The sequence below is a fragment of the Argiope bruennichi genome, chromosome 4 (assembly GCF_947563725.1).
Source record: "Argiope bruennichi chromosome 4, qqArgBrue1.1, whole genome shotgun sequence".
NCBI lineage: Eukaryota > Metazoa > Arthropoda > Arachnida > Araneae > Araneidae > Argiope > Argiope bruennichi.
In genome coordinates this window covers 108,315,780-108,332,190 of record NC_079154.1, presented here as the reverse complement: position 1 = coordinate 108,332,190, position 16,411 = coordinate 108,315,780, and positions in this window count along the sequence as shown.

Here is a 16,411-nt window from a genome sequence, read left to right as displayed (position 1 = left end):
AAAGCTTTCAAATTTTATTCTGATCGCAATTTGTAACCTGAAATTGAAATTAATTCATTGTCTAACCGAATAGGACAGTAATAGATTACACAGCAACGGAGAGATTTTGGATTATTCAGCCTTTATCTTTTGATCCTTGAATTGTTAAATATTTCTGGCAACGTTTTTATTGGTTTGACGAGAATTTCAGAAGTTTATTTAATTAGAATAAAAACCTTCGGTTAAAAATACCTACTGTTATTTTAAAATGTTATTTAATTACAAATGAGGCAGTAATTCGGTCTCTTTCTCCGATTTATTCTGAAAATATTATCTCTCTGAAAACAATTTTACTCCTTTACTTTACTTTTATATTAAAGTTCAAAAAATTAGCTTTTCAGGGGGATTAATTTCATTTCCACACAATTTACTTACAATTACAATCTCGTTTCAATAAATTTTACTAATTTAATATTCTATGCAATGTAAAGCAATGTGTTTTTATTGTTGTCAAGAATACATAAGAATAACTTTTTCAGAATATATTAGCAGGATTCTAGAAGAACAGTAAAGAAAAATTTAAAAGCAAATGATTGACTACTTATATCAAGAAGAACTATTTATTTCTTTTATTTTCATATTTTTATTAATGAACTATTATATAAGGATATAATTATCTATATGATTAACTGCCTCAAAAAGTTCTTTAAAATATTTCTTAGGCTTCAGTATTTAGGAACAAAATCTGAAGTAGTACACCTATAGAAAACCTTAATAATTTAAGAAAGAAATTAATTAACGGCGTTTTTAAAAATAGCTTGGTTCAATTAATATTCTCAATTTTTTTAAAGGTTATTCAGACGATGCCGCTATATGTGAATAATACATATTCTGGAATCAACTAAATTATATTGTTATTCAATACACACGCATGGTGATTTCTAATTAAAACGTGGTCACTTTCGTTAGATTAAAAGGCATATTTTCTATAGATAATTATTGTTTAAATTTGCTAGAAGTTGTGTATGAATTAATTTTGCCCTTGATATTCTGTTATTATATTTAAAAAAAGGCGTCATGAATTTAGATCATTGGTTTTATATGGCTAATATTGTCATCCACTTTAAAGTAATTATGTTGTTAATAACTTAAAATATTGTAGCGAAAATCACTTATGGCATTTCAATGCCATTACCAAACACATTTTGATAGCAATCAGGCTACTAGATATTCAAAGTCGCATCTTATTTATTTCTCTAGCAAATTACTGATGGTTTTGATAAGTCCCCACATTAAATCAAGATAAAATAAAATATCTTAATGAAACCTGAAATTAAAGTAAAATTTAATTTTTCTGTAAAAGAGAAGATTTTATCTAACCTTCCGAAGTAACAAATAAAGAAAAGATTATCAAGATTCAACCATTTGAATTGACTTGATTGGAATGGCAAACACTTTTAGTTTATTCTTATTCTTTAATGAGAATCAATATATCAAGTACGTCAAGCAAAACAAGTATTATTTTTTTAAATAAGAAAATTAAAAATCTGAGCATAAAATACATAACTATTAGAAAATGAAGATTTATTTCCTTGTTTTTTTAGTTAATCGTGCATCTTTTGGAATGTTCGAATAACAAATTGACCTACAAATGTACCAGTAGCGAAATCTCAACTTTTTTTAGAGTTTTTTTTTATTCGATAGTGTACTTTCCCAATTTAATTGTTTTCCAATGATTTGTAAAACATTATAACCAGGAAAATTATACTTATGAAAACTTTGTTTAGATCAATTTCAAAATAATGAAAGAGCTATTCCAAAAAATAAGCTTATATACCATTTCATTGCATATTGTTTGATGTCATGTTTCGATTTTATATTCTTTTTAAGTTGTAAAATGAGCAATGAAATAGAAAATTAAATACGTGAGGAGTACTTCAAGTTGATTGCGGATGCATAATTTGATTACATTATCCGTGATCTCCAAATTTTTTTCAACACTATGACGAGTATTAACTTGTATAAGCACTACAAAAATCCTCGGGAAAAAATAGCCCGAAATCTTAGAGTATGATTTTTTTCAATTTTATTTGTGTTTGAACCATTAAATGAATATTTTTTATTGAGAGCCTCAGATATATAACTAATTATAAAAAAAGAGCAAAATAATGTTAAAAATGATCTTAAACATTTATTTTTTTAAAAAATGAGTGGATATTAATTTTAAATTGCAATTCCTTTTCCAAAATGCTTTGAAAATTTCTCTAATTGCTAATGTTTATCTTAATTTTTTAAATAAAATATTTCATATTAATTTTAAAGTAAAATTTTAATAACCTTATTACATGATTCTCTATATTTAATTTGGAATTAATTTAAAGTAAAAATCAATTATAAACAATAATCACTTGGATATATTTAAGTCTTTCAGGTAACTTTTACATTCTTGTATGGATGAAATTATAAATTTAATAGCATCTAATTAGGTGCTTAATTAAAAGAATCACAAGAATAAATACTTTTTTTCACGATTTTTGCTGGTGGAACATTTTTGTAATTTTTTCAAAACTGTATACTTTGGTTATCTTTCAGAAGTACAATTTGGACGTTTTTGACCATTAAGAATGATACAGCTTCGAAAGCGGACATGACCCAGTTTCGATACCTGCTTCCACTAAAGATCTCGCTTGTCATGTGTGTTTGACGCATTTTAAATATGACTTTGGAGATTAAAAATCCTCCTGCTGGTATAGTGTGGAAGTTTGGAGAGACAGCTGCTGATTTTTACTTATTTTTCGTCATTGTTGTGAAATTACGAGAAACACCCCAAGATAAATTACATGTTTCTACAAGTGAGACATTGCTATAATTTACAAATTATTGACATTTTATAATCTTGAATAAGAGTTTTAATCAATTACAATCTACATGATTTGTATAATATATTTTTAATTGTGTGATTAAAATACATAATTGAAAATATTAAAAATTTTCATTTATACTTTGCTTTTACCGAATATGGTGGGAAACTGTTGCAATACTATCATAATTTTTAAAAAAAAATGTATTTAAGATATGCTCATTGTAGATAAAATAGAAATGATACTTATCAGTGTAAATAAGTTCATCTACCAAAAATATAGTTAAGATGCAAGTTGAAAAAATACATGAAATAGCATTGTTGTTTTCTTTGGTACAGATAAACTAAGTTGCTGATTTCGTTGATTGATATTGTTCTAAGACAAATATAATATTTTCCTTTCTGACAATGTTCTTCGAACAGCATGACATTATTTGATTAAATTTTAATATATTCATTACATTGCCCTATTGTGAACATTTTATAAGAAACAAAATTAAAACACATTTAAGTTCAGCACTTTTTTGTTAATACATTATACTAGAAATCCATCTGAAAAAGACCATTTAAGAATAAAATTAAAGAATTAAGAATCCGTTTGAGAATTAAATCAATCAATCAAATTTATTTAAGAATATTTTTAAATATATATGTCTTAACTTCAAGAAATAAATTTATATCATACGTCTAAATATGGCTAATTTAAAATCATTTTAATTTGTTTAATATTTCTAAAGTATTTAAAACAGGCAAAATTAAATTAACCATGAAAAAACTGCACATACTGTTGGATCCAATGGTTACTCTTTAAATCAATTTGGGTAAAATAACTTATTTTATGAGAACTAAAACAGACGATACTTTTATATTTAAGCACTCAGGGATATCAGAAAATATTTAATTATATCAAGAATATTTTTTAAATGATTTCCTGAATTGAAGAATTTATTCTTCTACTTTGTAATTCATTGGTGCAAAGTAATGAAACAAAGAAACTGTTTCCTTTATTCGTTAAATTTACTCAGCAGAAAATAATAGAAACTTTTTTTTTTATCATCAAGAAGCAATACAAATTATTCTTTTATAAGGAGAAAATAAGTTCAGATTTTATTGTAAAAGTAAACAGCTGTGTAAACTGCAATGTAACGGAGTTAAATTTGGTATTTATGTTTTTGAGACTAGGTAATAAAGGAAAAAGAATTACTAGTAAATTCTTTTTTCCTTTTTCTTTTCAAATATAATCAAAACTGGAAACTTTTAACAATTAACGTTTTGCAATATATTAAATATTATTTTAAGCATAATGTGAAAAAGAATATATAAAGTTGAAAACTGCATTTTACAAAATTGTACAAATCGATTATTATTACTGAAATTTAAAAACAAATAGAAAATCTCGGGGCATTTTATATAGATTTATTTCTTATCTAACAAAATTTTACTCAGATAATATATCTTTTCAAGCTGATTAATTAAAGGGTGATTTCGTGTTCTTTTAGAGCGTGTTTCATTCACAGTGGAAAGGAGACTATTTACGACTAGCATCCAATAGCCAGTGGAATTAGAAAGCTAATAAGAGATGAATTGTACTATTAGTAACATACTGCAATCTTTTATTAATTACCACAAATGAATGACTAATCTATTAATCATTGATAAAGAAAATTGATAGAAGATCTAAATGCAATAAGAAAAATAAAATTACTCCATCTTTTGAGAAGTTAAAGTGTCAAATGAGCAATGGTCTAAAATATGACAAATCAGGTATGTAGTTGGTGATTCTCTAAGTAATTCAAAATACCTATGAAGGAGATTGGTTGGATTTTACGTGCCAAAAGAAGTTCGTAATTTCAATGATAGATCTCACTCATCAAATTAAGTAATTTTTTCAATAATTACGAGAAACTGAAAGGTTAGGCGGGACCGGGGGAATCTACTGTAGAAAGTGACTTCCAGGGGTTTTAACTAGAGAAAACAGCTGCACGCTGAATTTTCCCGCCTTCCCTAAAGAGGTCACTAGCGCAATGTCGCTGAAGTTGATAGAACAATATTTGTTTTTCTTTTTGATTTGTTAGTATTTTTGCTTTTGGAATTTCTTCTAGTACTTTTTGTCTTCACTCTTATTAATAAATAAAAGAATAATAATTTTGATTGTAAAAAAAGAAATGAATACAGGAAAGTCAATTCTTATTTTATTTAGCTTTAAATTTACCACAGAAGCATTTTTTTTTTTTTAGAATACATCATAAAGCACTTATTGTTATTCGAAAGTAATAAGCAGTCGTTGAGACTTGTTGACAGCTGTTTGTTCGTACAAATATAAAGTAACTGTTCTGTGAGACAGATGTTTTATTAAATTTCATTCGGAACTAAAACGGCAAACATTTTTTTTTATCGTCATGAAGCTATAGACTTGGGGTATTTTATTTTTCAGATTTTGTTTCTTTTTAAACGGATTATTTTTATTTACTTACTTCTGTCATATAATTTTTCTTTTACAGCTCGGAATTTTAAAAATCATTTTCTTTTAGGGAATAAAGTTCGTTTTAAAGCGTAACCCTTTATTAGAATTTATCTTTAATGTACTTTGGATGGATATTATTTTAGATTTGTAATGTATATCGTCTTTAAAAAATGTGTATCTATTGAAGATATTGTTAAATATTCTTGGTAAATTGAAAACACTTTTTCTGATTTTTTTTTCTTTTCCTTGCACTCAATTTACCCAGCTAATTGCGATTAATACTTTCAAAAGCATATAATTATTTTTCAATATAATCAATGTAAAGGTCATAGTTAAATCTTAAAGAAATTAGGATAATTTTTTATCCATCCAAACTTGTTAAAATGTAATAGTCGCTGAAAGTGCTTACTGGTTTTTAAAAGTTTAGATACAATTTTGATATCTAAGCAAATTTCTACAGAAAAGTTGTTTTTTAAAAAAAATTAGATTGCCTTAACATTATATTTGTACATACACAGGGACATAATATTTTAGAATTTTAACAAACATAAAGCATTCAATTCAATGAATCTATGCACTTATTCTTCAAGTGATTGTCAATTTATTATCTTGATTTATGTGCTGATGCTATGTACGATCGCTTATTATTAATGATAATAGATTTTCAATTATTGAATTGAGCTCGAAAAGGCGCATTTAAAATTAGATTTTGTACTGCCCCATCTAATTTTAGGATTTTATATTTTTAAAATATTCCACCTTCTTATTTATAAATTTTTTAATAGAGTTAATTATAGTATTATGTTTTAGAGGATTGTACTTTTTAAACTTTTAATTGGAAGAAATAAAGTAATAAAATTTCCACAGAAATATACTTTAAAAAGAATCAAATTGATTTTTAATTTGATGGAAATTTTAAGTTTTATAGTAATATCACAATTATTGTTTGCCGTGTTTTATTTTCCGTCTTGATATATTCTTGAAAATCAGAGATTGAAAAAAATTAAATTACCTTAATTTTCTTCGCCTCGAAGAAAGTTGATGCTCAATTCAATTTTACAATATTTTCTGATTTTATTATTATATTCATTCCGTCATTTTTTTATAAAAATAAAATGTGTCCTTATCTCAAGAATGATAAAAAGAATACATTTAAAAGCTAAACATAATCACCAACTATTTGTTAGTCTTTTCAAAACAATTAAAATGAGACCTAATGCTTTATTTTTAATTGGAAGAAATAATCTGTATATAAATATCATTTATAGAGGATGAAAAACCAGGTAAAAACTAGCTGTTTCTTAGTATCTAATTTACAAATAATTCAAGTGGGATTTTTTATTCAAGAATCAATGAAAAAAATGTATTACAATTATATAATAAAAACTCAAAACAAATTTATTTTTCATTACCCTCCATCCCTGTTCTTTAAGAAATTTACAGTATTCTTTTCAATCACAATTTTGAACATCACAAATGCTAAATTTGGTTATTCTAACAAGAAAACAAGAAACGCAAGCCTTCTTAAAGTAGAATGTTTATCCTAATAAATAACCCCAATGGAATTTTTATTGATTATGTAAATTTAACTTCGTTTTCATAGACTTTAAAGTACTTCTACTGTTTAATCTTGTAATTACATAGAATCTGATGTAAATATTTACTTTTCTTAAGATAAACATTATGATATTTTAATTTTGATAATGGAAGATTTTTTAAAAAAATATTTGGCTGTGACGCAGTAATAATATATATTTCAGACAATTAGAATTTTAGTTTCCATTATCAGAGCATTTTAGTAGCGCAATGAAATTTATATTTCACGTGATTCAAGGCTCTTTCAAATATTACATAAAGTCTAATAAATTACATTTTTAGATGTGCATTATGATGCTAATAGTACACATATTAAAATTTGCAAAGCAGTTTATTTATTTTTCTCAAATTTTAAATAACATTTTTATTATCAGAGTACTTGTATTAAATATTTTTTCTTGCATAACAAAAAAAAATCATATTTATTCTTTCGTGCATTTTTATTTCAGTATTTCCAAATAACTGACCAATTCATTACAATAGAAAATTAAAATGCAATACGAAAATTTTTTAAAGAACATTCACAGGAAAATACTCACATTTAATTCCTTCTGTCTTTGTGAAAAATTAAATATTTTCATCTCTATTCTTTGTAGTTTAGGAATTAAGCTAAAAAAATTAACATTTATTTTTACCACAGATTGGAGTAGAGTAATACTGTACGCAGATGTTTTAGGTAGTACGTGAAAAGAGCGGGAAATGATCAGGAACCACCTGCCTACTTGGTTGATGGAATATGTATTAGAATAAACATTCTAACTTTCCAATTTATCGTTTTTATTGAAGCATTTTTGCAAAGGAATAAGCGTCGTTCTAGAAATCGAGATAACAGAATTATCGGGCCTCCAATTTTTAAGTTAAGACTCATACTGTGAACAAAAAATATTTAAATTTGAAAAACTGACAGATCCATGATTTTTTTAAAAAAACAACAAAGAATTTTTTTAGTCAGTTTATTGAATTTTAATTGAAACAATACCTTATGAATGAATGGATTCTACATAGATTCGTTTCATGTAATATATTTACTTTTAATAAAGACGAATGTGTGTCTGCTGATACTCTACAGGCTATGTAGTTTTACCTATAACTACCAAACTTCACATGTGGGAATGTGCATCTCATAGCAATTTTTTAAAAATTTTATTTAGAATTTTAATTAAAAATTAATTGGTGTTAATGTAAGAATTGACATTATTGGAAAAATTTTTGGTAACGTGCAATTACAAATTAAAATCTGGCGTTTATCTCCAATAAATTCCAAGCATGTAATAGAACAAAAATTATTTATGTAGCATGTTATTATTCATATATATATATATATATATATATATATATATTACGGCCAAAGCCCGAAATCGGCCAGATCGCGAATTGGCCGGCCAATTCGCGATCTGGCCAACGTTGCTGTAAACTTACCGGCCAATGTCCGATCTTTTCTTGATTTCGGGCTTTGGCCGGCCAATTCGCGAAATGGCTGGGGATGATCGGCCAAAGTAGAAAGAAAGGAATCAAGAGCACGTTGTTTTACACCCTGTTAAAAATGAAGTATTTAAAAATGAGTACTTCTGTGTACTGTTTTTTTTTAAGTACAATTGTTTCAGAAACGAGTTCAAATATAAGTGACACCTCTGAGTTAAAAATAAGCTTGTAATATATAAAAATATGATCTCGTGTTATTCTGTTCTCATATTAAAGCTATAATAGAAATTATTCAATGAACGTATATACTTTTACAACGTGATAGCGTGAAGATTAGATTTGCGCCCTTCAAAATGAAAGAATTGTATCTTGAGCAAAGGCGTTGCGTATCGTGTATGAATACAAAGGAAAATTGAGCATTCAGTTTTCAATTACCTTGTAAAAGGGTGATCCTTAGTCTTTTTCTGCTCCATGGACCTAATGTTAAAGATCCCAGATCACATTGTCTCCCGAAATGTCGCTTCAAAAAACATGAAATTTTTTGCAAAGGCAAATAACAAAAATAAGGGCTAATTAAAACAAATATGAAGGACAAATAGTTTTGCTATTAATATCAATTAAAGACATTTCTTTGTTGGCGCCATCTGTCGAATTTCACCTACAACATGTCCTTATTTATATTTTATACATGAATGTCATTACATTTATTTACCACTAGTCGCCTTTGGCGACCAGCCGGTTCACCAGTATTAATGATCGCTAAAATTTTCAATTAATGTAAATTGCTCTCTTAGTAGCTTTCTCTGCAAAATATTTTTGAACTTCATATTTTGGCAGTTATATGATTCAGTCGTACTTTTATGTAGGCCTTAAACAGTTCTGTTTCATTGTACTACTTTCTCTAATGTTCTGTCAGTATCCATAAAATTTCTACTTTAAACTAAAGTGGGAATGTTAAACTGCAATCAGTATAAAAGCTTTTTATATTAAAGCTAACCATGTCTTTTTTTTAAATATGAAAATTGAAATCAGAGTCGTTCAGCAGTGAAATCTGACCGATTTATGAAGTTTTTATGCATCAGTTTTAGAACTATCAACATTTTGATAATCACAGGACAATAACTGTCTAGAAACCCTGCAAAGGATTAGCGTATCTTCATTGAGACAGTCGGTGAAGTGGTCTAAAATCGCCAGTTTTTATAGAAGAATGATATTGAAATTTCATAAATCAGTCAGTTTTCGTGATTGATTTAGTTGGTTGGAGTTCAACAATTTTTATTAAAAATATTGGTGTCTCAAGAATATTTTGTTAAATATGATTCAAAGGGTAGAGGACCTATGTAAAAATTTAAAATTCCTGATTCATCGGAGTATTTATTGGCTAAAGTTATATTAAATATAATTATTTAGTTAATTTAGACAATTTTGTTAGCAAATGTATGCCCCAAATTAGCTGATGGTAGCTGATTAGAATGATTATCCTAAGTATATTAAACTACGTTTACCTTAAATTAAATTGTTTTATTGAATTAATAATATAGGTATTGTCAAAGCTCATAGAAAACGTTTCCTCCTTTTACTTTTCAGAAAATATCTTATTTCATTTTTTTTTCATTTTATACAGACATTTGCAGAAAATTACAATTTTGTTTATTAAATTTGCAATAATAGTTGATTTATTTTTTAATTTAAACTTCTATCAATGTGATGGTAACACGTTGATAAAAGCTATTTTTTTTTAATTTTACGTGCTCGTGCAGATTAAATTTTAGCATAATTTAATCTAAGCATAATTTATAAATTAAATTTTAAGCTTTAATTTGATGCAAAAATCGATTTTGTGCTGTAATATTTTCTGGTTATAGCGACAAAACGCCGAAATTACGCTTAATTTTTAATTAAAATTCTAATTAAAAATTTTAAAAAATCGCCCCATGGTGCACATTTCCGACCTCCAAGGTATATATATGCCAAATTTGATAACTGTTTGTCAAACGGTTTGGACTGTAGAGCGCCAACACACACACACACACACACGCGCGCGCGCACAAACATACTTTGAGATTTATTTATAAGTATAGATTATCACATCGGGCTTTGGCCAAGGATTCCCGGCCACTTCGCGAAATGGCCAGCCGAAGTAGAAAATACAACATTAATTGCAAGTATTTCGGACTTTGGCCAAACCTCTTGGCCAGTTCGCGAATTGGCCAACCAATTCGCGAACTGTCCGTATTTCGGGCTTTGGCCGTAACATATATATATAAATTATTTTTATAAGAATCATAACAATTCTGAACGAACATTAAACGTACCACGAAAGATAATGCAAATAAATAAATAAAAATAAGAATTCTGGCAGAATATCAAAGATGTTGATAAAAGTTATTATTACATTTTTTGATATGTTTTTGTTTTACATTCCAAATTGATATCCTGTTCTTATCACAAATCATTAGTGACACAGCAGAATTTCAGAAAAGCAAGCAATGCAGTTACTTAAATCTGAGAAGAATCAGGAAAGGTTTTAAGCCTCTATTGAAAATACTATTAAAATGAACAAAATAATCATTTTAGATTAGGAATTACGTTATGTTTTTAAATTGTTCTAGTTATTTTTTTCCAAATTTTCAGGGCGCTGTCAAAAACTAAGAGCGAGCTGTTAAAAAATGAAAAGAAGGAAAAGAAGAGTATAAGGACACACACACACACACACACACACACACACACACACACACACACACACACACACACACACACACACACACACACACACACACACACACACACACACACACATATATATATATATATAACTTAAATCTTTTAGAAAAATATTTCTATTTTTCAAGAATTATTGATGTATTAGAAATCCCATTTCTAAAAGAAAGAAAGAATACAAACTAAATTTTACAGAAATTCCTGCGAATGCTTTCTTTAAAATAATCAATTTCAGAAACAATAGTTACAACTTTGTTAGGCTTTCTTTTTAAAATGTCACAGAAGTAACAATTTACAGTAAAGTTTACTTTTTTCTCCATGAGTAGAAAGAAATCTTTCACATAATTGGAAAAATCAATCCAACTGGGAAAAGAAAATGTCTCTTACTTCTAAGTTTCTTTGATCAGCTTGATTTGATTATTATATTTTACAATGTTTAACTTCTGCTCCAATTGTCTCATCAATTCGTCTAGGGAAAAGTAAAGGAGAGATAGATAGAGAATTCTAAACAATAAATGAGAAATGGACAAGATAAATTGTATGTCATCAGTAAGTTTACTTTTTTTAATAAAAAGGAATTGGAAACAATTTAAAATTTCAAATTAACATCAAAAATAAAAGATAAGTGGTTTCATTTCATATGTTTGGAAACTGAAAGAAAATAAATCAATACGTTCATGTATTCTTTTCGTTTCTATTTAATTTAATTTCTAATAAAGCATAGTAATATAGAATATTTAAAAAAAATTTTTAAATTTTTTTTCACCTTACATTGGCATTTTTTGTTTCAAACTACATAGGCGCTTAAAATACATGTTTTACAAAATTGATTGTATTATGATGTATAAAATTTAATACGATTGTAATGAATAGAAGACGTTCCAAGCATGCCAAAATTTAAAGAAAACCTCTTTCGAGAAAAAAGAAAAGAAACTTTCTTTCTCATATAGAAGCTCCTCTTAGATTTATTGTTAATGAACCACTTATAAATTTTCGCTTTTTCAAACCTATATAATTATACAATAATAATTTATATAGGTGAAATACGTTCTGTTTTATCAGTATAAAAGTGAAAAATCAATTTTAAACACAAATGTTCACAGTTCTCTTAAAAGTCATGTGAAAGATGTCATTGGTTTACAGATTAAACGGTTTCGTAACTTACAAGCTCTAAACTTGTGAGCTTTTTTAATACAAACAGGATAAAAATAAAAGAAAAGTTTATCAATATAGTGGCAGGGAAGAAATCTCTTCCTTCGACGAATATGTTACGTAGTGGTTACATATAATTAGTACAATTCCTTATATTCAGAAAATAAAAAAATAAAAACATCGAAAAAATCAAATAATAAAATCAAATTTCTTAATTTCGAGAAAATTGCAGTAAGCAAACATGATGTCATTTCCGGTGACAAAAAATCTTTCAATTATAGAAAAAAAAAAGGCGATACAAACCTGAAGAAGAATAAAGATAAAATTTTCAACATGATCATTTTATGCATAGTTATTCAAAGAATTTAAACATTAAATATCAACATCAAAATAAAAATAATCTTAATACAACAAATATATCATGCAGCTGACACAAACATTGTCAATGTTAAAAAAAATCTTTTCTAAGATACAATTTCGTAAGCTCGGCGTGACTTTTGAAGCTGAAAAATTTTATGCGTATGTTAAACGTCTGTGACAAATCTTTTAAGTAGTGAAATCGCATTTTAGAGAAAGCACTAGATTATGTCATACACTGCGTCTAAAATAAGATAACTATTATTTTATATATCAAATAACAAATGTTTCAAATTGTATAAAAGAATCTTATTTTTTTAGAGGTTTCAATGTTTCTAATATCATTTACTTTTATAATGAGAGCTATTATTACATTTTTAATTATTACTTTCGCTGAAACACCTTGCACCAGTGCATTTTCAAAAATTTAAAACTATTAAGTTAGATACTGTTTCTAAATATACCTTTCATAAGTGCATATTCAAAAATTTCAAACTATTAAATTGCGTACTATTACTAAATATACCTTTAATCAATTAAGAATCTTCGTCATTTTTTTCTGATTGAAAATAGTAATTATGACATACGTTCCAATAAGATTCTTTTTCCAAAAAGTCGGTTTTTTTTACCCTTCTAATTTCTGCTGACAAAGAAGCAATAAGATTGAAAGGGAGATAATATTAGTTGAATTATTATCTTTTAATGAAAGTTCGTTTTTTTCAGTTAAAGAAACGAAACAATTAAGGTGAATCAAAAGTAAATTAAGACAGCTTCGCTAACTAAGCACTAATTGTCTTTGAAAGAAAATAATTATTTTCTGAGCATTTCAATCTAAAGGGGATTTAGAAAAACATTAATGTATTTCCAAAAGAATGCTGCTCCATTTTCTTCTGAATTCTTTTCACAAACTCTGAAAGAAATAAAAGCACCCTTACCTTCTCAATGTATTAAGTGATTAAACAAGTCATTATGTAAAAATCAGCACTCAATTCTATTAAGGCATTATTTTGAGCTCTAAGAGGATAAAAGAATAAAATTTTTTTGTAAAGTTTTTTTTTTTAAATTTGGATCTGTATTTCCTATAATATTCTTTACGATTGAACAACAAGCAGAATTTGAGATTGAATGTATGTTTCTAATTATTATGAGAAGAATAATTAGAAAAAGAAAATGAAGGACGAACACATCTTGATTTTTTTTTTGTCTTAAATAATTTTTTATGTTAGGAAAAAAAAATATACTCGAGGATTCTCATTAAAGTCATCATTAAATCAATCGTTTTTAAATATTTAAAGCACTCATGATCAGTACTTTTAATCAGTCTTAATTGTTAGTTTAACTACAGTAGACATAGATTTGAGAAATACTTAGACAAAGAATGAAATGTGTGAAAAAAATAAATAAATAAATAAAAGACAAAATAAATGTAAATAGACTTATAGGAAATACGATGATATAAACACTTATATTAACTATTTAATCAGATTAACTGTCATTTAGAATTTTAAATATTTCGAATTGTCTATTTGTAAAATAGTTTAGAACCCCAATTTTTCTTCTAAATTTCTGCTATTTTTCCAATACTTTTTTCTGTTTATTAGCTTACAAATTTTTTAGTTTAGAATGCTATTCGATAGTAAAGAGATCAATTTTTTTCCGCCCATTACTATAGATGATATATTACAAATCACTCTTATTATTTGTGTTCTTGTAAAAATCTTTCTCTTTCTATCAGATTTTTTCTGCATATATGGAACGTGAAGCAAGAAGCCTTAAATAAGAATTGAAAGCAACCATTTTTGATAATAGCAAAAATAAACTTGCAGATATTCTCATCGTTATCGTCCTCTGACTTATCGTATTCTAGATCACGAATACAGGAGGAAACGACTGAATTTCGGTCCTTCGACCTCTGATCATTGTTCAAACTACTTTCTTCATGGCAGAAAATCTGTGACAGATCATTGTTATAACTAAATAGAAAAATAAAACTTTACCAAGTCGGTTTTGGAGTTGTTTTTGAAATATATATATATATATATATATATATATATATATATATATATATATATATATATATATATATATATATATATAATCGCAATAGAGAATCTGAAAAAAATTTCATCAACATGAAAGAAGAAAAAATATGGGGAAATTATTTTACATTATATGGATAAAAATTGATTTACCCTTCACAATTTCATATTAAGCAATTATTATAGTACTAAAGAAAAACTTCAAACACAAATTACATTTTCATACAATAGAAATCATGCATACAAATGAAATACATATAACACAAATTGTCTTTTTTGCTTTTTACATCGTATACACATTCTAAATTACAATTTCTTCATTGAATGTTCTTGAGTTTACTTTTTTTTCTGGAAATAATGGAAATCTATTTATATGTGAAGAAAGAACTTCTTCCCTCAAGTAAGTGTGAAATGTTTCTTACAAATATTAGTTTAGTGATAGGGGAAATCAATCATGCTGTACGAACTCCTGAATATTGACAACTTTTTTCAAAAAAAATTTAGTTTTTTTTCCCTATTCTTTTTTCCTTCTGTATTCTGCTTATTGTAGAACTTCTTTCCTTGCTTTTAATTTGAAAGTTTCTTCCTCTTATACGAAGTACACACACAAAAAAAAATTATCGTCAAAAAATCGAACTCAAGATTTCAGCTTAGCCCCAAGTTTCAGCCTTCCTTCAGTCCTAGTAACACATATTTGAATAATTTCTGCCTACCTCTTTAAGCGCGTTAATTCATTAAACGCTTTGAGCTTGACAGGTGACATTTGGTATGTGATCGATGCACAAAATTTGACACAGATTTTATCTATCGAAGCGCCAGTGAATTCAATTAGTACAAAACGTAAAAATCAACATTACAAACGTAGAAACTATGTATTAAAATTTGATGCACAATTTTAAAATCTGAAATGAATATCTGTAGACCAAAGTTTGAAGGAAATTCATTAAAGCGTTCACCATTTGTATATATTCGCAATCATGTAAATATTATAGTTCGAAAAAGCAATGATTTAAATAAAGGAAATTCGATAAGTGATATATGGTTATATTTACAGTTTTGTGACAAAAGCCGGCTTCAATCAATCGAAAATAAACCTTCCAAAATGCATATTTAGTTTTCTTCATTATTTTGGAAACTTAAACAACTCACCTGTGGGACTTCGAAAATAAAAATCTAAGCACTAGTGTCTTTCATGATCTTGCACATGGTATTTAACTTTTATGTCATGGGAGAGGGGGTGACATTTTTACTAGAGTAAATGAGAGAAAGTAGACCACTTTCGGTGCTTTTATATTGACAGTATATTTTTAAACTGCTGCTTATTAATGATGATTCAGGCTATTTAATATTGTTGTTAAACGTTGATAACGAATAACTCAAAATCCCTAACTCAAAATCCTTTTTTTCTCTTGAACAATTTTGAGAATTTCTTTTTGATATCTATAATTTTTCAACGAATTTCGTTTAAATTATATTCATTGGAATTAAGCATATTACGTTAGCATTATTAATTATGAATAATTTTGATTCCTCTTGATCTAACCCTTGCAGACTTCTCAGATAATGTTTAGCTTATTTCTAGGTATGTGAAAGTAAATGTTACGTGTGCCGATTCATAGAAAGGCATATAAGAATGATTCATATATATAAGCTACTCTTCCATCTTTTAAAAATCAAGATATATATATATATATATATATATATATATATATATATATATATATTGTTACGAAATTTCCGGGGTTCGTTTGGATAATGGAGAACGCTCAATCAGCAGTAGAAAATAAAACAACGACGTTTATTTACACGTAGACACACAGG